The following is a 22,411-nucleotide window of genomic DNA, read 5'->3' on the forward strand; positions in this document are numbered from 1 at the left end:
CGATGTGTCCAACGAATACTTCAAACTCAACGAGGACACAGTAGATAGCCCCGTGACAGTGTGGGAAGCCTACAAAACGGTGCTGAGGGGAGAGGTGATCTCCTGGACGGCAAACAAAAGGAAACAACGGCTCCAAAAGATAGTGGAAGCCGAGGGGGAAGTGAACACCTGGGAGAATAAACACATTCTTGATCCCACCCCGAGACTCGCGGGTCCCTTAAACGCGCCCAAGAGCGCCTCCGGAATAGGGTGATGGATAACGCTAAGCAGGCCCACTGGCACTCCAGAGCAAGAATATATGAACTCGGGGACAAGGCGGGCAAAATGCTTGTCTGGCTTGAGAAAAGAGATGAGGGACAACGCCACGTCCGGGAAATAGTCACTTCACATGACAAAAAGTGCCAATCAGACGCTGAAATAGCGGAGGCCTTTGCCGAGTTCTATGCGGACCTATACCAAGGCCCAACTCTCCCGCTTGATCCATCTCTCCTAGATAACGTCACACTGCCAACCCTCTCAGCACAACAAAAGGAACAATTGGACGCCGCTATATCGGACGCAGAAATCACAGAAGCCATAGCACAACTACAGACAGGGAAAACACTGGGTCCTAACGGATTCCCAGTAGAAACCTGGCAAAAACTAGGTGGAGACAAAATAGCGCCCCCCCTTCATAGAATGTTCCTCCACGCCTGTGAGCAGGGGGCCCTTCCACCAGACTTATGCAGGGCAACCAATGTAGTCATCCCCAAGCCAGATAAACCCCCTGAACAATGTGCCTCCTACAGACCCATATCTCTAATTAATAGAGAAGCCAAAGTTCTCGCCAAGCTCCTAGCTAACCGGTTACAATTGGTCGCACCCACCCTGCTCCACCCGGATCAATGCGGCTTTATGCCTCACAAGTCCACCCGGATGAATCTGCGACGTCTACATCTGGCACTAGAGCGCGCTCCTATTATAGACGGACCATTGGCCCTACTGGCAATAGATTTTGAGAAGGCGTTCGACACGATCCGATGGGACAGCCTCTGGGAAATCATGCGGCGTATGGGATTTGGGGGGCCCTTTCTGGGATGGGTGCGATTTCTATACACCACCACCCAGGCAGATGTGAAGGTAAATGGATGGTTATCCCGATCCTTCCCTCTTGGTCGGGGCACTCGACAAGGCTGCCCACTATCCCCCCTTCTCTTTGCCCTCGCGATAGAGCCGCTCGCTTTCTGGCTTCGCCAGAATGCATACTGGATAGGGTTCAGATGGCCGGAGGGATACGAAGACAGGACATCCCTATACACAGACGACCTCCTGATATACCTGGGGGACCCAACGTGATCCTGCCCCAGAGTGACACAGATGCTCATCCGCTTCGGCGGGTTTAGTGGACTGCGAATCAACTGGGGAAAATCTGTTCTCTTTCCGGTAAAAGGTGGGGCACAGGCCATCCCTCAAGATTAGGGACCGGTTTCTTACGTTGTTCAACATTGGAAACTCCTCCCCCTGACTCTTATGGGCAGGGCCGCACTTTTCAAAATGATGACCCTCCCAAGATTTCTCTACATCCTGCAAAATGCCCCGCTCAAGATCCCAAACTCGGAATTCGAGCAGGTAGAGATACTCCTCAGGGAACTCATATGGGTTGGAAACCAACCACGCTTTGCGTTAGCCACGCTCCAGAGGTTGATATGGGAAGGGGGCATAGGAGTACCTCCAAACCTACTATTGGGCTTCACAATTAGCAGTGGTTAATGACCTACTCCATAGGGACTGGGATCTAGCCCACATACGGGCCGGGATAGCCACCATTCACAACGTAGACCCACTTAGTCTCCTATATTAGCCCCCTCCGAGATCCTCTCAACACACAACCACAACTCACATCATCACAGTCTGGAAACAGGCACATAAGTTTGTAGGATGGAAAAACAAAATTACTGCCGCACAACCCTGTGGCAAAACAGCAACCTGACCGAAATAGAGAAGTTTGAGCCATGGCCCCAAAGGATAAGTGCGGGAATCCTGAAGGTGGGGGATATTCTTGCAGGTGGGAAATTGGCCACATTTGACACTCTGCGATCGCAATTCCAAATCCCAGGTTCAGAGCGATATCACTATATGCGATTGGCCCACGCCCTGAAAACCCACATACCAGCAGACACTATTGTACAGGAATACACTGCTATAGAACGCAACATGCTGCCTGCATGTATCCCTACCAAATGCACTTCCATCCTATATAATGCTATATCATCCTTTGCAACCCCCGAATTGAACTGTCTAAAGGTGAAATGGGAAGTAGATGTGGGGGAAATACATCCAGAGGACTCGATACAAGTACTCATGCATCTCGGCAGATCGCTATCTCCTCCAGGCTCCGCCTGGTACAGCTGAAAATACTCCATCGAGTATATTATCCCAGGACACGCTTGTACGGCTGGAAATGACCCCCAAATCCAAACTGTCTTCGATGTGGAGAGGAAATAGGTACCTTCATACACATCCTATGGACATGCCCCCGGATACAGGCCTTTTGGACTGCATGCTGTAACAAACTCACTAGAGTCCTGACCCGGCCCATATCACTGGACCTAAGGGCTTTACTCCTAGGCATCCCCCTCGAAATAGATGTTAATAAATGGGAGAAACTGCTTCTACACACAGCAATGGGGCTGATCAAATGCAACATAGAACAGAAATGGGGAGCTCCAGAACCCCCGACGCTGGACCAATGGATAACGGATATGGACACATGCGCCATGATAGAGCGCAGGATCTACAATGCAAGGGGCTGCCCCAACAAAGCCTCGAAAATATGGGAAAGTTGGGAAGAGGGAGTGACTTAGGACTCTCTGCCACATGTGATACGAGCACATACAATACATTTAAGTACTCATGTAAAGGCTCTCTGGAGATGGACAACATGTGTAATACCTTTTGATAGTGAATGAACATGATAGTCCCTATGTTGATCTTGTTTTGTTGTTTGCTGTCTTAAAACAATAAAAAATGTTTTATCAAAGAAAAAAAGAAAGCAAATCGCACCAAACCACAAACAAAGAAAACGGTACGATTTGTGGTACCACTAACAGATACAAGACTCCAACCAGAAGAGAGAGAGGCGGAAGAATTGGCAGAAAACTCCAGAGAACAAGAGGAAGAAATTGAACAAAGACATACAAGATCACAGTCCCAAAAGATCATGGGACAGGCGAACAACAAAATCTAGTTATGAACTTATCCAACAAAGAATTGACACCAGTTGAGATCGAAGTACTTAACAAAGGACTTTTTTCTCACCTTCAAGCAACAACAACTATGTAGATATTCAGATTGACCCCTTCAAATTCACTTGACGGCTCAAATTGACCAAATTATTTGCCACAAAACCAAAAATATACAAACCACAAAAGGAAATAGCAGAACCAAGTCCAGTCACAATAAGCGACTTAGAAGATATCCACCTACTAAGCACACTGGAAGAAGACACTGGCCCTCATTACGACCCTGGCGGAAAGGGGAAAACGATGGCGGAAATGCAATACCGCCATCGAATAGCGCTCGGTGCGACTATGACCCGTCACCGCAAAGTACGAAGCCATTAGCGACACCGTAGTGAACGCCAACGCTAACTGCACTAAGCACGCGCGCGCGCGCCATGCCAAACCGCAAACACCACCATGGTGCAACGGTACGCCAATTCCGACCCTAGCGGACATGTACCTAACGCCATCAGGCATGGCGGAATGGACCATTCCGCCATGGCGAGAAGTACGGCATCGCGAATCAACCGTAAACGGCCCCACTGAGTGCCTGTACACCGCTCCCTGCCCACAAAGTACAACTCCCTGTAGGTGCAATGAAGTCACAATGCAACCATTGAAATGTACAAAGCACCCATGCATGCCAACGAACAAAAGAAACACAAGAGGGGCCAATGGGAGCTGCAGGGCACAGATGGCACGAATACAGAAGCCATCCCAATGGACATGACCACAGTCCCCCCCCCCGAAACGCACGCAAACACAGGCACCTGTGACCAGCAACATTCCGAAAATCACATCATTCCACCAGTCCACCTGGCTGACCGCCATCTGTCACACAAAACCCAATCCCCCGCCCCTGAGCATGACAACATCCAAACTGTCATATAGGCAGCCCCCATCCCTGACCTCACGGGCTCAGTAGGCAAACGCGCCCAGCACAGTACCACGCAACTAAACCCCGAAGCAGGAACCCAATGCAGATCTCCTCACAATACATCGCCCCACATATAGGCACATGCCACATCACTTGCAAAGAAAAACGCTACACGGCCCAAATCAGAATAGAAATTTAATGCACAACAAAATCACCAAGCCCATACAGCCATCAGGCCATGAACTCCAAAACACATTTCACCATTGTGGGCTGCATCCGCAAGAAATGACCAGCCACTACTTGTGTGACGCCCTGTCCCATCATGGTACACAGAGCCACAATCACGTACGAAAAGGCAAAAAGGAAGCGCACACAACCGCAGGGCCGTCCCAATGGGGAGGCACTAGTCCAGCTGAAAGGCCGAAATGTTGCTCCGAGCCACCAGCACTGCGTAAGGGCATGTGGGCCACTGGCGATCGTCCCATAAGATCGTAATGCTGCTCCACCGATTAACACGAAGCAGCAGGTGTCGGGAGTAAAATCCATCTGCAGGAGTGGCATACAGATGGCAGTGGCAAAAGGGGAGGAGATACCTGTCAACCAAAAGAAAAGAACAAGAACAGAATGGCCATCAGAACTACATTCGAACAACTCACTTCAATGAGCACACGAAATCCACAGCCATATGCATGCTAGCCCACTCCAAAGGATCATCAACACCCCAAAGCCACTTGCGACTCATAACCATCTATACCTAGGTGTAAACACCATCACGAACGAGTGTACCTGTGCATGCGTCTGCCAAAACAGAATCCATCAGATGGGAATGTTAACGTGCATGGACACAAGTGTCTGAGGGCGCGTCGAGACAGGGAGGGCTCAACAAGGCCAGATAGACGATGGTCCCACTATGGCAGCCCTGCATCACATAGCGTAGGGGAGGCGGATAGATCCCAAGAAGCCCTGTACATGGCAAACTCTGCACCAAATCACCTGCCCATGCATCCATTCATCATTCCCTCATCCCGGGATCAAAACGCCTGAATAATTACTCACATGACATTAGAAACGTCCATTGAGTCTGTGCGTAATGCAGCCTGCTACATCCACAGTGCCCCAGCCCGTAAATCCAGTGTTGTGAAGTAACATGTATTTGGGAATGGCCGGCCTCATCGCCCACGTAGCTATTGCGCATCCCAAACTATTCATATCAATCATTGCTCCCTCGCCATGGGCCCTGTCTCAAGGACACTGAACAATAGAACGTTATATTTGCAGTCAGACCTGTGGGCATCTCCTCGCCGCTAGCTGGAAACCGAAAGCGCCGCCCTTCGAATTCCTCATTTGCAACATCACGTCGAAAAGGCATCTCTGGCCGTTTGAAATCACTAATTATTCCATCGAGTGCGGCTGTGTGTGAAAATGGCAACTGCCTTCACCCACAAATGGGACGCCCCGCCCGTCGTTGCAACTCGGTACAGTGATGCATGAGGGCCCACCGTTACTCGAGTACTACGTTCCACTGACCCTTCACAAGTCCGTTCGCGACTGCACAGATAGTATGGGAAACAATGGGACCACAGCAGAATGAACATATCAACCAATCTTACACGCCCATCGGGTACAAATACATGATTGCAATAGCAAGATACCAATCCCCGAATTGCAGCGTAGTGCGCGGGACGTGCTCGGCCAAAGGGGAGAGCCGTTTGCACAGGTGGAATCAATCACCACAGGTGGAGGCCATACAGCCTGAAAACACATAAATTGCACAGCCAGTCTCCTCCCACAACCACAGCGAAATGCTACCGGCAGGACTCGCGATGTTGGCCCTGGGGGACCTGATAGCACTGCAAGTGCTCCGACTCCAAGAAAAAGACGAACAACAACTACAACCAGCCGCACGGAGGAGACGCAGGAGGAGGAGGAGGCCAAGGCAGGGCCAGCAAGGCCCAGCAGCACAGCCACTACCACCACGCAGGCAGCCCGCAATCCCACGCCTCCGAGCACATCCGTTCAACCTCACTGATGAGCAGATCCACACCCTCTACCGTCTGGACCGGGACACCATAGCCGCCATTGTGGACATGACACAGGCTGACCTAGTCAGCATGATAGATAGCCCAACCGCAATCCCACCCCTACTGAAGGTGGTGTCTGTACTCCACTTCCTGGCCACAGGCACCTACCAGCACACAGTCGGACAGTTGCATGGCATATCACAGCCACTGTTCTCACGGACACTATTCCAAGTGCTCGATGCCCTCCTGCAGCACGCAGACGACTACATCTCCCTACCACGCTCGGAGCAGGAAATTACGAACACAAAAGTGGGATTCCATGCACTTGCCGGCATACCGGGTTGCATTGGTGCCATCGACTGCACCCATGTTGAATTGGTCGTCCCACATGCCATGGAGGCCCAGTACCGCAACCGAAAACAATTTCATTCCCTGAATGTACAAATGGTGTGTGACTCCAACAGGATCATTACGCATTGTTGTGCCCGATTCCCTGGATCAACCCATGATTCCATGGTCTTGAGGAACTCTACCATACCACGCTACATGGAGCGACACGCAGGGAACAGATCCTGGCTACTCGGTGAGTCTCATTGCATGCATGATGATGTGGGGTATGTGATTTGGCAATGTACTGGCAGGAAGGGGGGGGTGTGCGTACGTATCAATGGCATTCCACATCCTACGTTTATCGTCCACATACAGGTGATGCTGGATATCCACTGAAGAGATGGCTCCTCACACCAGTCCGGAACCCACGGGACCAGCATGAGGAGGACTACAACCATGCCCACTCACGTACCCGTGTAGTCATAGAACAGGCATTCGGCCTACTGAAGACTCGTTTCCGCTGCCTCAGCAGGTCTGGCGGGGCACTCCTGTACCGCCATGAGAAGGTTGCAAAGATGGTCATGGCATGTGTCATGCTCCACAACATGTGCGTACGTAGAAATGTGCCCATGCCCCCTGACGCTGAACTGCAAGCACCGGATGATGGTCATGATGAGGGTGGGGATGTGGCAGCACCTCAAGGAGTCTGCGAGGCACCGGAGGGCCGTGACATCCGTCAGCATCTCATTGATGTATGCTTCTAGCACTCACGCCTGGGGGCTGATACATGGACACGGGACTCGTGGCACTGCGTGTGTCTGGGACATGCACAATATGGACTGTACGCCTATGATGGCCTAGTACACAAAGATCAATGTCCACACATCTCATTGGGTGATCGTGCACTTTTTATGGCATATGTGATATCATGTTGAACACCCTATCGACCCGCCACCCAAGTGAGCCCAACACACCCCCTCCACCCTCCTACCTCCCACCCGAACACCAGTGTCCAAAGATGCTCATTGTCAGTGGCCTGTCGCTATTGCAAGCCCCCTCTGCGGGTATCAGGGGCACCCCTGCCTGTGGAGCGCAGGTTCCTCCCTGATCTACGTTGGGGGCTGCTCTGGACGGAACTTGCAACGGATGATGTGTCTGCCTGCTCACGTCCATGCATGTCCCTAAGGGTTTGCGAGAGCTCAGTGAGCACACGGCGCACTGCGGCAAGTTCGGCACATACGTCTTTGGACGTCGCATGCAGTTCCCCCCTCAGGCTCTCGGTGCTTCTCTCCATTTGGACTCTCAGGCTCTCGGTGCTACTCTCAATTTGTGCCCTTAGCGTCTCTGTACCTCTCTCCATTTCTGCCCTAAGTGTCTCTGTTGATGTTTCTATGTCTGCCTTGGTGCCCCCACATTCATCGGCATGGTCCTTGAGGAGTGTGGCCATTTGCTGCTGTTGGACGATTAACTTGTCGAGGGACTGTTGCCTCTGCTGGGCCATGCCCATTTGCGGGGGTGTCACAGAGGGGCTGTTGTCCTCATGTTGCCTTGCCACAGGGCTTGGGGGGGATGGCCAGTCGTCGTCTTGTGGCTGCACCTGCGTGGTATCCTCATGTTGTACGGGATGGGACAGACAGGGGGATTGGGACAGGTCATGGATGGATCTGACCTCGACATCCCCGTCTTCTGTGTCCGAGCATGCTGCCATCAATGGGGTGTCACCTATGGTGCTGCTGCCACCAGAGGCAGTGCCTTCTGTGGCATCCATTGGGGGGACCTGTGGTGGTGGTGTTGTGGCCATGCTGGCTGCTGGGGTGCCTGTTGATGTTCCCTCCTCTGTGCTACCACCTGATTTGTGCTGCTGCCGTGTCTTGATGCGTGCAGCTGAGGTGGAGGGTCTCTGGCCGTTGGTCTTGGCCCTCTTTGCAGGTGTGCTGGTAGGGGTGTCCTGTGGCTCGTCGTTTGGATCGGACCCTGTGGTGGAGTAAAGGAGGGCGAGGGTTATTGATGGGTCTGTGGGAATTGGAATGGCATTGTATCACATGCTTTGGGGTGGTACCTGAGGGTGATTTGGGTCGGGGCCTTGGAGGTGCTTTGATTTGTGTGTGGAGTGAGGGTGCAGTTGTTTGGCAGCCTGCAGTTTGGGTGTGCCTGCTGCACGTGTAGTGCGTGTATTAGGGGTTTTTAATTATTTATGTATTTATTGTGGGTTTTAACGTGCGCTATCAGGCCGATGTGTGTGGACGTTATCCTGGACATGTGTTTCTGTTGCACTATGTGGACGCATGGTGCTTCACATGGATGGACTGTGTGGCTTGTTATATCTGGCCCACCTACCTGAATCTTCGGATGTCTGCACTCCTTTCTCCATCCCTCCGACTCCCTCAATGCTCTCCATTCCGATGGTGGAGGCACAGATTTCTTCCCAGGGGGTCAACTTGATGGGTGATTCAGGACCTCCCCCGGTGGCTGTGGCAATGTTGCGGTTGGCAGAGAGTATGCTGCGGACGCGTATCCGCAGGTCGTCCCATCGCTTGCGGCATTGCTGTGGGGTGCGGGGTGCGGTCCCCACCGCACTTACCCGCTGTGCCACCAGAGCCCATATGGCCTTCTTGTTTGCAAGTGCCGTCCTGGTCATTTGCGTGGAGAAGACCACGGCAGCATTCTCCTGGAGGGTCTCTGTTAGCACGGTGAGTTCCTCACGGGAGAAGTGGACCTGCCGCTTGCGGTCGCACGCTTTCTTCGCTGCTTTTCCCATTTTTCTTGGTTTCGCTAGGGTGGTTGACGGGGTGGGGTGTGTCTCAGGGTAGTGTTTTTAGTGGTTGTGTGGTTTTAGTGTATTTATAGGTGTACGCCGGGATGTTTCCCGTTCCGGGCCCGTGTTTTAACTTCCGTTTCCGTATATTTCCGGCCACCGTACTTTCCGGTAGGCGCACACTGCGGTGACCGCTAAGAGGGGTGGCGGTATTGCACCTGGGGCCCCGTACGGCGGCGGTGTGGGCCGTTTTGGGGTCTTTTCCGCCATCGCGGACTTTGCACTTCCGCCATGCCGTGGTGCTCGTGCCCGATGGGTCGGAATGGGCCGCACTTTGCTCCTTCGTGCAATGGCGGAAACGCTATTTACGCTGTGGCGCTCCGGTCAGTCGATTTCCGCAAGGGTCGTAATGAGGGCCACTATAACTAGCAAATACTGCATGAGAGAGCTTGAAATTGAAAACGTGGCAATGAACATCCCGGATCTCAAAAATAAATCTAAATGTACACCTCAACACTTTGCTGAGAACTATATTGACACGTTTCAGCAGGCAGTCACTAAGGATCATCACAGACTGGAAGACCAGAGACACAACAAACAAGATAACAAAGAGAATCTCTCCAGGACTGAACTCAGCACCTTAAAACCACTGCAAACCAAAGAAAATATCATAATAAAGGATGCGGATAAAGGTGGGAACATTGTCGTTATGAACAAAGTGGACTATATCAGAATGGCGCAGAACCACCTAAAAATGCCGGGCAGCTACGAAAAACTTGGCAACAACCCACAACAAAGAATACTAACAGAACACTCAGAAATTTTGAAACACTATCAAATCAAAGGACTCATCACGGACGAAGAACATGACTTCCTAAGAACAGACTTTCCAATCATGCCCACCCTGTCTTTCTTTCCAAGAATACACAAAGAATTTGACACAATCCCCGAAGGACGACCAATCATGAGTGGAATAGGAGGCCTAACAGAAACATTGGCAAGATACATTAACAACGTCATCCAACCATTGGTCACCGGGATACCAACATACCTCAGAGACTCCATGCATACCTTGGCCATACTCTCAGAAATACAATGGAAGTCAAATTTCCTACTGGCAACACTAGATGTCAAGGCTTTATATACGTCCATTGACCATGAACTAGCTATCACCAGCCTGGGGTATCTTCTAATCAACGAATCAGTATCACATTTGGAACAAGCAGAAATGACAAAGGAATTTCTCAAATTCTCACTGTCCAACAACATATTCGTCTTCAATGGCGAGTACTATAAGCAAACAAAAGGGATTGCAATGGGAGCGAGCTATGCTACAGCACTGGCCAACTGCTTTATGCATGCATACGAACAGAAACATGCAATGAGAGAAACAAGATTCACAAACCTAATCGTCCAATGGTCACACTATATATACAATGTCATACTCATATGGAAAGGGACACCAGAAGAACTAAGATAATATGTTGATTACCTCAACCGAAACAGTTATGGAATAGAATTAACCGGTCACATGAGCACTGACCAAATCGATTTCTTGGACCTCAGAATCACAATCCGAGAAAACAAAATCATTACAAGGACTTTCCGGAAACCAACAGAGGTCAACTCAGTCCTACATACGAACAGCTGCACAGGAAAAGTGTAATTCAGAATATCCCACAAGGCGAGTACATCAGGGCCAAAAGGAATTGCAACACACAGGAACTATTTAAAGAAGAATGTGATCTTCTGGATAAAAGATTCAGGAACAGAGGCTATTCCAAACAAAACCTCAGAGAAGCCAAACTAAAAACGTTGGCTATACCAAGAGAAACATTGTTGATTCCAAAAAGAAAAGCCAATTGTACACAGACATCTATCAGATTTGTAACGAGGTATAACATGGACAACTACAAAATACAAAGAATACTAGCCAAACACTGGAACCTACTACTGATGGACGAGCACATTAGACCCTGTCTTAAACCATATCCAAGCCTGTCCTTTAGCAGAGCCCCGACATAGCGCAACATACTGAGCCCCTCATTCCTATTACAGAAGAATATCACGGGAAAAGATTGGCTCAGTAAACAGACACCAATTGATTCACTAAATGCGGCACATGCTCTATGTGAAAATATGCAACACAAACCAAATGTGCAACTTTTAGAGGCTGTCCACCAACTTTTAGAGCAAGAGGAGGAAACAGAATACTCAAATTATGACAAGAAGAAGCAAGAATCATATGTCGCTATAGATGTGTAAAAAATGGTCTAAACAACGAACATGACTTCAATGTATTTCTATGATTTCTGTAAAAACGTCCACCCCTCCCAACACCAGGAATCTGTTAACCGACAACTACTTAGCTGACTCCCATCAGGCACACATTACACCCATGCCAAATCTTGGATCAGCCAGAGAAGACCTTTTCACCTTGTCATGCGACAACCAGCTGCACTCCAAATGACTGGACAGCCTCGTGACAACATCACAAGGACAACATCACAAAGACCACATCAGCACAACAGTGCCAATACCCATTGGCCCACAAGACAGGGCACACCAACTTAGAGCCCCTACTAGCAGGATGGGATACCGCCCGAGTGAGCACCCCCCCAACCAATTGTGACCCTTGAAACTGGTAGCAAAAACTGTGATCGCCATCGCAACCAGGGTGGTTTACCACCCCGTACCCCACAAGAGCTTCACAGATCTCGCTAGCACCATGCAGCACTCATGTGCAGATGCCAATACCAGCTAATTAACCCTGGCAATCTTGCCATCCCCTTTGCACCCAGGGGGTCACCACCCGTACCCCAAACATGGAACCCCATTGGGTCCCTTCTCACATGGGCTTTACAGATCTTGTAAGCACCGTGCAGCATTATCATGCGCAGATGCCAACACTAGCAACTAAACCATAATGTGCATGTGCAGGAAGAGACAACGCAACATTCGCCTCCCGCACATGTGCATTCACACCAGCATGTGCAGTTTTATCAAAGCTAAATTGCCAACATACCTGAGGAAAAGGGATGCAAATTAAAATCCCAACCATAGAAACCCCAATCATGATCCCTTCCCTGTGGGCCCCTGCCCCACTGGGCACCACCAAAGCACCATATAGCATAGACAGGCGTGGATACAGCCACTAAACCATAAGCCGAAATGCGCATGCGCAAGAAGATCCGATACACTGGTCCCCTCGCACGCATGTGCATGTTAGTCAGCATGTCCTGCTTTTAACAAGCGGTCCGAGAGAAGCTCCGCAATTGACCGAACGCAGATCAGGAAGGAGCTCCAGACGGAAGGTAAGCGCACACGAAATGGCAGGATTCCACACGCCCAGCACTTGCCAAGCACCGAACACCCATGCTCCCGACCCTTTCTCACTCGACTCCGATGCACTGACCGCCAGCTAGCCATTTCACTCGGATAGACCCGTGGACCCAGGCCATACACTGGCCTGCACTTAGCCGATGCACCCCCAATGGAAGGCACTTAGCACACCAGCCAGACACCTAATAAACGTAGGACCTGCAACTGCTGCTGACAAACCAACGCATAGCACGGGTATCATCCCCACCATATCCACACAGGCACAATTAGAAATGTAGGACAACAGATCAGGCTCATCAGAGCAACTGGCACAGAAGAGAGCACCTCCTTTGCCTAACTGGTACCAACCAGCTAGGCTCAAGTATGCCAAACCAGGCACTAGACAATTCACCAAGCAGAATGCAACTAGCATGGAATCCCACGCACCACCACGAGAATAGCCTACCAGCTTAATCCTTCCAGCAGCTCACCTCTCCTTAGGCTCTCACATAGTGTTCTGACATAGTGTGGCCGGTTGCCAGACATTTCGTCGAAAAAAATACGTCGACAGGACATTTGGTCGAAACCATTTGGTCGAAAACCAAATGGTCGAATTTCTTTTTTTTTTATTTTCACATTTTTTTTTTTTTTGGGGGGGGTCCTCCCCAACCCCCTTTTTTTGCCTAAAAAACCCTTTTTTTCCCTAAACTACAACCTCAAAAATATATATATAAATAAATAAATAAATTCGACCATTTGGTTTTCGACCAAATTACGTCGACCAAATGTCTTTCGACGAAATGTCTTTCGACCAAATGTCCGGACACCAGTGTGGCCTAGAGTGACGAGTCAGGCTGGATCTGAATGAAGGATGCTCCCTCTAGCTTTGGGGATAGTCGACTGGAGGGTGGGTTTGTCTGGTAACAGCTTATGGGAGAGCACAAGCAAGGCAGCCTATACTAGTGATGGCTTCTGACTTGCTTACAGTTGATGGTCAAGGTGTTGTGGGGCTGCACCAGGGTGATGAGTGGCACCAGGGGTTTGTAGCAGCTCACCTCTCCTTAGATCCTGAGATAGTGTTCTGACATAGTGTGGCCTAGAGTGACATGTCAGGCTGGATCTGGACGAAGGATGCTCACTGTTGCTTTCGGGATAGTAGACTGGAAGATGAGGTCATGTGGTAACTAGCAGCCTATGGGAGAGCACAAGGAGGGCCAGCTAGACTGGAGATGTATTCTGACTTGCTTACTGTTGCTGGTCAAAGTGTTGAGGGGCAGCACCTGGGGACTAAACTGCACCAGGGGTTAATAGCAGCTCACCTCTCCTTAGGTCCTCACATAGTTTTCTGACATGGTGATGCCTAGAGGGACAAGTCAGGCTGGATCTAGATGAAGGGTGCTCCCTCTTACTTTCGGGATAATAGACTGGAGGATGGGGTCACATGGTAACTAGCAGCTTATGGGAGAGCACAATCAGGGCCGGCCACACTGGAGATGACTCCTGACTTGCTTACTGTTGCTGGTTGAAGTGTTGTGGGGTGGCACCTGGGTGATGTGTGGTGCCAAGGGTTTGTAGCTACTCACCTCTTCTCTGGTCCTGATGTACAGTGCTGACGTAGTGTGGGCTACAGTGATGAGTCACGCTGGAGGCAGGATGCTCTCTCTTGCTTTGGGGATAATAGACTGGAGGATGGGGTCACATAGTAACTAGCAGCTTATGGGAGAGCACAAGCAGGGCCGCCCAGACTGGAGATGGCTTCTGACTTGCTTGCTGTTGCTGGTCGAAGTGTTGTGGAGCAGCACCAGGGTGATGTGTGGTGCCAAGGGTTTGTAGCTACTCACCTCTTCTCTGGTCCTGATGGACAGGGCTGACGTAGTGTGGGCTACAGTGATGAGTCACGCTGGAGGCAGGATGCTCCCTCTTGCTTTCTGGATTGTAGACTGGAGGATGGGTTTGCCTGGTAACTAGCAGCTTATGGGAGAGCACAAGCAGGGCAGCCTATACTAGTGATTGCTTCTGACTTGCTTACTGTTGCTGATCAAGGTGATGTGTGGTGCCAAGGGTTTGTAGCTAGCTCACCTCTTCTCTGGTCCTGATGTACTGTGCTGACGTAGTGTGGGCTACAGTGATGAGTCACGCAGGAGGCAGGATGCTCCCTCTTGCTTTCGGGATTGTAGACTGGAGGATGGGGTCACCTGGTAACTAGCAAGCTTATGGGAGAGCACAAGCAGGGCGGGCTAGACTGGAGATGGCTTCGGACTTGCTTCCTGTTGCTGGTCAAAGTGTTGTGGGGCGGCACCTGGGTGATAAGCAGCGCCAGCCGTTCATAGCTGCTCACCTCTCCTTAGGCTCTCACATAGTGTTTTGACATAGTGTGGCCTAGATTGACGAGTCAGGCTGGATCTGAATGAAGGATGCTCCCTCTTGCTTTGGGTATAGTAGACTGGAGGATGGGTTTGTCTGGTAACTAGCAGCTTATGGGAGAGCATAAGCAGGGCAGCCTATACTAGTGATGGCTTCTGACTTGCTTACTGTTGATGGTCAAGGTGTTGTGGGGCTGCACCAGGGTGATAAGTGGCACCAGGGGTTTGTAGCAACTCACCTCTCTTTAGATCCTGAGATAGTGTTCTGACATAGATGTGGCCTAGAGTGACATGTCAGGCTGGATCTGGATGAAGGATGCTCACTGTTGCTTTCGTAATAGTAGACCGGAGGATGGGGTCATGTGGTAACTAGCAGCCTATGGGAGAGCACAAGCAGGGCCAGCTAGACTGGAGATGGCTTCTGACTTGCCTACTGTTGCTGGTCAAAGTGTTGAGGGGCGGCACCTGGGTGATAAGTTGCACCAGGGGTTCATAGCAGCTTACCTCTCCTTAGGTCCTCACATAGTTTTCTGACATAGTGTGGCCTAGAGTGACGAGTCAGGCTGGATCTGGATGAAGGATGCTCCCTCTTGCTTTTCGGGATAGTAGACTGGAGGATGGGGTCACGTGGTAACTAGCATCTTATGGGAGAAGATAAGCAGGGACGGCTAGACTGGAGATGGCTTCTGACTTGCTTGCTGTTGCTGATCAAAGTGTTGTGGGGCGGCACCTGGGTGATAAACTGCACCAGGGGTTCATAGCAGTTCACCTCTCCTTAGGCTCTCACATACTGTTCTGACATAGTGTGGCCTAGAGTGAAGAGTCAGGCTGGATCTGGATGAAGGATGCTCCCTCTTGCTTTGGGGATAGTAGACTGGAGGATGGGTTTGTTTGGTAACTAGCATCTTATGGGAGAGCACAAGCAGGGCAGCCTATACTAGTGATGGCTTCTAACTTGCTTACTGTTGATAGTCAAGGTGTCGTGGGGCTGCACTAGGGTGATAAGTGGCAACAGGGGTTTTGTAGCAGCTCACCTCTCCTTAGATCCTGAGATAGTGTTCTGACATAGTGTGGCCTAGAGTGACATGTCAGGCTGGATCTGGACGAAGGATGCTCACTCTTGCTTTCGGGATAGTAGACTGGAGGATGGGGTCATGTGGTAAATAGCAGCCTATGGGAGAGCACAAGCAGGGCCAGCTGGACTGGAGATGGCTTCTGACATGCTTACTGTTGCTGGTCAAAGTGTTGAGGGCGGCACCTGGGTGATAAACTGCACCAGGGGTTCATACCAGCTCACCTCTCCTTAGCTCCTCACATAGTGTTCTGACACAGTGTGGCTTAGAGTGATGAGTCAGGCTGGTTCTGAATGAAGGATGCTCCCTCTTGCTTTGGGGATAGTAGACTGGAGGATGGGTTTGCCTGGTAACTAGAAGCTTATGGGAGAGCACAAGCAGGGCAGCCTATACTAGTGATGGCTTCTGACTTGCTTACTGTTGCTGATCAAGGTGTTGTGGAGCAGCACCAGGGTGATGTGTGGTGCCAAGGGTTTGTAGCTACTCACCTCTTCTCTGGTCCTGATGTACTGTGCTGATGTAGTGTGGGCTAGAGTGATGAGTCACGCTGGAGGCAGGATGCTCCCTCTTGCTTTCGGGATTGTAGACTGGAGGTTGGGATCACCTGGTAACTAGCAGCTTATGGGAGAGCACAAGCAGGGCCGGCTAGACTGGAGATGGCTTCTGACTTCCCTCCTGTTGCTAGTCGAAGAGTTGTGGGGCGGCACCTGGGTGATAAGCGGCGCTAGCGGTTCATAGCTGCTCACCTCTCCTTAGGCTCTCACATAGTGTTCTGACATAGTGTGGCCGGTTGCCAGACATTTCGTCGAAAAAAATTCGTCGACAGGACATTTGGTCGAAACCATTTGGTCGAAAACCAAATGGTCGAATTTTTTTTTTTATTTGCACATTTTTTTTTTTTTTTTTGGGGGGTCCCCCCCAACCCCCTTTTTTTGCCTAAAAAACCCTTTTTTTCCCTAAACTACAACCTAAAATATATATATATAAATAAATAAAAAAATACGACCATTTGGTTTTCAACCAAATTACGTCGACCAAATGTCTTTCGACGAAATGTCTTTCACCAAATGTCCGGACACCAGTGTGGCCTAGAGTGACGAGTCAGGCTGGATCTGAATGAAGGATGCTCCCTCTAGCTTTGGGGATAGTAAACTGGAGGTTGGGTTTGTCTGGTAACAGCTTATGGGAGAGCACAAGCAAGGCATCCTATACTAGTGATGGCTTCTGACTTGCTTACAGTTGATGGTCAAGGTGTTGTGGGGCTGCACCAGGGTGATAAGTGGCACCGGGGGTTTGTAGCAGCTCACTTCTCCTTAGATCCTGAGATAGTGTTCTGACATAGTGTGGCCTAGCGTGACATGTCAGGCTGGATCTGGACGAAGGATGCTCACTGTTGCTTTCGGGATAGTAGACTGGAGGATGGGGTCATGTGGTAACTAGCAGCCTATGGGAGAGCACAAGGAGGGCCAGCTAGACTGGAGATGTATTCTGACATGCTTACTGTTGCTTGCCAAAGTGTTAAGGGGCAGCACCTGGGGACTAAACTGCACTAGGGGTTCATAGCAGCTCACCTCTCCCTAGGTCCTCACATAGTTTTCTGACATGGTGATGCCTAGAGGGACAAATCAGGCTGGATCTAGATGAAGGGTGCTCCTACTTACTTTCGGGATAATAGACTGAAGGATGGGGTCACATGGTAACTAGCAGCTTATGGGAGAGCACAATCAGGGCCGCCCACACTGGAGATGACTCCTGACTTGCTTACTGTTGCTGGTCGAAGTGTTGTGGGGTGGCACCTGGGTGATAAGCGGCACCAGCAGTTCATAGCAGCTCACCTCTCCTTAGGTCCTGACATAGTGTTCTGACACAGTGTGGCTTAGAGTGACGAGTCAGGCTGGATCTGGATGAAGGATGCTCCCTCTTGCTTTCGGGATAATAGACTGGAGGATGTGGTCACATAGTAATTAGCAGCTTAAGCAGCACAAGCAGGGCTGCCCCGACTGGAGATGGCTTCTGACTTGCTTGCTGTTGCTGGTCGAAGTGTTGTGGAGCAGCACCAGGGTGATGTGTGGTGCCAAGGGTTTGTAGCTTCTCACCTCTTCTCTGGTCCTGATGTACTGTGCTGACGTAGTGTGGGCTATAGTGATGAGTCACGCTGGAGGCAGGATGCGCCCTCTTGCTTTCGGGATTGTAGACTGGAGGATGGGTTTGCCTGGTAACTAGCATCTTATGGGAGAGCACAAGCAGGGCAGCCTATACTAGTGATTGCTTTTGACTTGCTTACTGTTGCTGATCAAGGTGTTGTGGAGCAGCACCAGGGTGATGTGTGGTGCCAAGCGTTTGTAGCTAACTCAGCTCTTCTCTGGTCCTGATGTACTGTGCTGACGTAGTGTGGGCTACAGTGATGAGTCACGCTGGAGGCAGGATGCTCCCTCTTGCTTTCGGGATTGTAGACTGGAGGTTGGGATCACCTGGTAACTAGCAGCTTATGGGAGAGCACAAGCAGGGCAGCCTATACTAGTGATTGCTTCTGACTTGCGTACTGTTGCTGATCAAGGTGTTGTGGAGCAGCACCAGGGTGATGTGTGGTGCCAAGCGTTTGTAGCTAACTCAGCTCTTCTCTGGTCCTGATGTACTGTGTTGACGTAGTGTGGGCTACAGTGATGAGTCACGCTGGAGGCAGGATGCTCCCTCTTGCTTTCGGGATTGTAGACTGGAGGATGGGGTCACCTGGTAACTAGCAGCTTATGGGAGAGCACAAGCAGGGCGGGCTAGACTGGAGATGGCTTTTGACTTGCTTCCTGTTGCTGGTCAAAGTGTTGTGGGGCGGCACCTGGGTGATAAGCGGCACCAGCGGTTCATAGCTGCTCACCACATAGTGTGGCCTAAAGTGACGAGTCAGGCTGGATCTGAATGAAGGATGCTCCCTCTTGCTTTGGGTATAGTAGACTGGAGGATGGGTTTGTCTGGTAACTAGCAGCTTACGGGAGAGCATAAGCAGGGCAGCCTATACTAGTGATGGCTTCTGACTTGCTTACTGTTGATGGTCAAGGTGTTGTGGGGCTGCACCAGGGTGATAAGTGGCACCAGGGGTTTGTAGCAACTCACCTCTCTTTAGATCCTGAGATAGTGTTCTGACATAGATGTGGCCTAGAGTGACATGTCAGGCTGGATCTGGACGAAGGATGCTCACTGTTGCTTTCGGGATAGTAGACCGGAGGATGGGTTCATGTGGTAACTAGCAGCCTATGGGAGAGCACAAGCAAGGGCAGCTAGACTGGAGATGGCTTCTGACTTGCTTACTGTTGCTGGTCAAAGTATTGAGGGGCGGTACCTGGGTGATAAGCTGCACCAGGGGTTCATAGCAGCTCACCTCTCCTTAGGTCCTCACATAGTTTGGCCTAGAGTGACGAGTCAGGCTGGATCTGGATGAAGGATGCTCCCTCTTGCTTTTGGGATAGTAGAATGGAGGATGGGATCACGTGGTAACTAGCAGTTTATGGGAGAGCAGAATCAGGGCCGCCCACACTGGAGATGACTCTTGACATGCTTACTGTTGCTGGTCGAGGTGTTGTGGGGTGGCACCTGGGTGATAAGCGGCACCAGCGGTTCACAGCAGCTCACCTCTCCTTAGGTCTTCACATAGTGTCTGACATAGTATGGCCGAGAGGGACGAGTCATGCTGGATGAAATGAAGGATGTTCCCTCTTGCTTTCTGGTAGTAGACTGGAGGATGAGGTCACGTGGTAAGTAGCAGCTTATGGGAGAGCACAAGCAGGGCAGGCTAAACTGGAGATGGCGTCTGACTTGCTTACTATTGCTGGTCGAGGTGTTTTGGGGCGACACCTGGGTGATAAGCGGCACCAGGGCTTCATAGCAGCTCACCTCTCCTTAGGTCCTGACATAGCGTTCTGACATAGTGTGGCCTAGAGGGACAAGTCAGGCTGGATCCAGATGAAGGATGCTCCCTCTTGCTTTCGGGATAGTGGACTGGAGGATGGGGTCACATGGTAACTAGCAGCTTATGGGAGAGCACAATCAGGGCCGCCCCCACTGGAGATGACTCCTGACTTGCTTATTGTTGCTGGTCGAGGTGTTGTGGGGCAGCACCTGGGTGATAAGCAGCACCAGCGGTTCATAGCAGCTCACCTCTCCTTAGGTCCTGACATAGTGTTCTGACATAGTGTGGCCTAGATTGACGAGTCAGACTGGATGCAGGGAGTTCCTCCGGAGCAATCCATTTGAAAGTAGGACCAGGTTAGTTCAAAGCTTTTAACGAATCATGTGCACAAATCTTCTAAAGTGCGCAGTTATTAAACAAAATATTCAGCGAGAATTGTACACAAAATGTTCTGTTCCGTATTGCGTGTTATGATGAATAATGCATGAATCCACAAAACAGCTTGCCAGTCTGAAAAATTGTACTTTTCCAAATGAGAATCCAAGCCTCCTGATCCAGTCCCCTGATTTAAAGTATGAGAGTTGGCTCATATTTTTGCAGACATTTCAGACAGAAATAGGTTTGCAAAGGTAACGTCAAGGGCAAGTTACTGCATGCCGTGGGTTGCTCTTTTTGGGAATGGGGTTCATAATGCGACTGTTTGCCTGTCCGCCCCTTTCTGTGTATTGCCAACGTTTCGAAAATATTTCAAAATAAATGGGAAAAAACGCATACATCTAAAGAACTTTTATGTCTGAGACTGACATGCTAGGTGAGGCGCAAGCTGGCCTCAGCACCCCCACATTTCATCATACCTTTCTGCCTACTCTACCATGTACTGAGCTTTGCATGCACGCTATAGTTATTTTTTTTTTATTGTTTTATTTATTTTTATTTAGTGCTTATAGCAAATTACATGCCTTATGCACACACACATTTAATACACATTTAACACTCATAATACGTTTCTGAAAAACCTCTCGAAAATATTTCTTATCGGCCTATTTCCCTTTTATAAAAATGGACACATTTCCAATTAATAATTATCATTTAGTTCGTTCCAAATCAATAAAATACTCGCACACCTATGCTCAACGATTCATCTGCACATGTATCATTCCGACATTTCATCATGTAAGCATTTGGGATATAACCATCCCTTACTCAGTAATTGTGTCCATAGACTTCAGTTTTCACCAAAATTGCTTCCATATGTGAAATGAGGCAGCAGTGATGACCAGGGAATTCCCCATAAGAATAGCTGATCAAAATTGTGAGATGGCCATTTTCCACGCTATGGAATTAGCTATATCCCTTCTTATACTGGAGAAGAAGAACTTTGCAGCCAGTAGGGATATGTCGAGCTGTTTCCTTACCAGCAGAGCATCGCCTACATTTTGCGTTTATCTCTTGTGGTGTCCCATTCCATGTTCCAAGATATTCTTGCACCGGTAGTATATGCATACGTAGATATAATATAAATCTACGCTGCTTTACACTGCAGCACTTAGCAAGGTAGCTCGAAGGGGAGTTCAATGGAAATCTCTGCCTTACTTATTCTGCATACCTCTTTTTCTCAGATAATTGCTGGTATGCAGTGAAGTTATCGAAGAGATAACGAAGAATGCAATTTTAGACAAACCCAAAACATCAGAAAAATAAATAACGCCATTTAGAGGGATAATTAAATGTGGTTCGGAATGGGAATAGTAGTTTAAGGGGTGGGGGTAAAAGTATCTAAAAAAGGGCCAGCTTGGGAAGGTGGACACCCCAAAAACAACAAAAAACTAAATTCAAGATTTTTTTTCAGATGTTTTTTGGTCGTTCAAATTTGATTCTTTGTTTTGTAATTCGATAAAATCACATGTAACCTTAATTTTTCAGTGTATTCCACCTTGTCATTGTATGCTAATTTCAATTTAAAATTTGCCTTAAAATGCTCTGTGTCCTCTACATCAATTAGAGAAATACATAAAGCATTAAAGTGCTGTTGTGCTGTGGTACTTAATTCACTATATGCAAAATGTAGGCGAGCTCCCCTGGGTCTAGCTGTTATCTGTTTCACATGTTCTACCAAAGTATTCCTCATTGTGTGGGCTTCATTTACTTTCTTGACTGCTGTTATGTATAACAAGCATCTAGCGATCTTCCAGCATGTTCTTAGTGATGTCAGGCCCAGCTTGAGGCACAGAGCCTCGACCGGAACTGTCTGAGGTACTCCCAACATGGAGCGTAGTAAATGCCCTTCTAACTGGCCCAGCCACAATACATGTTTCTCTGGAAGGATTTGCAGGGCGTACATTATTGCTGGCACCATGCTTTTCACATAGGCCTCACACAAAGCCTCAATACTGCCCCACATCTTCTGATAACCTGCCACTTACGCAGGATCTTCGTCAGTGCCGGCCTCTTATATAGGTGGTTACTAGGTTGTGAGAAAATTGGACTTCCCAAATAGATATAGGAGTTCA

This window comes from Ambystoma mexicanum, chromosome 14, assembly GCF_040938575.1.
Source record: "Ambystoma mexicanum isolate Mex_15411 chromosome 14, UKY_AmexF1_1, whole genome shotgun sequence".
NCBI lineage: Eukaryota > Metazoa > Chordata > Amphibia > Caudata > Ambystomatidae > Ambystoma > Ambystoma mexicanum.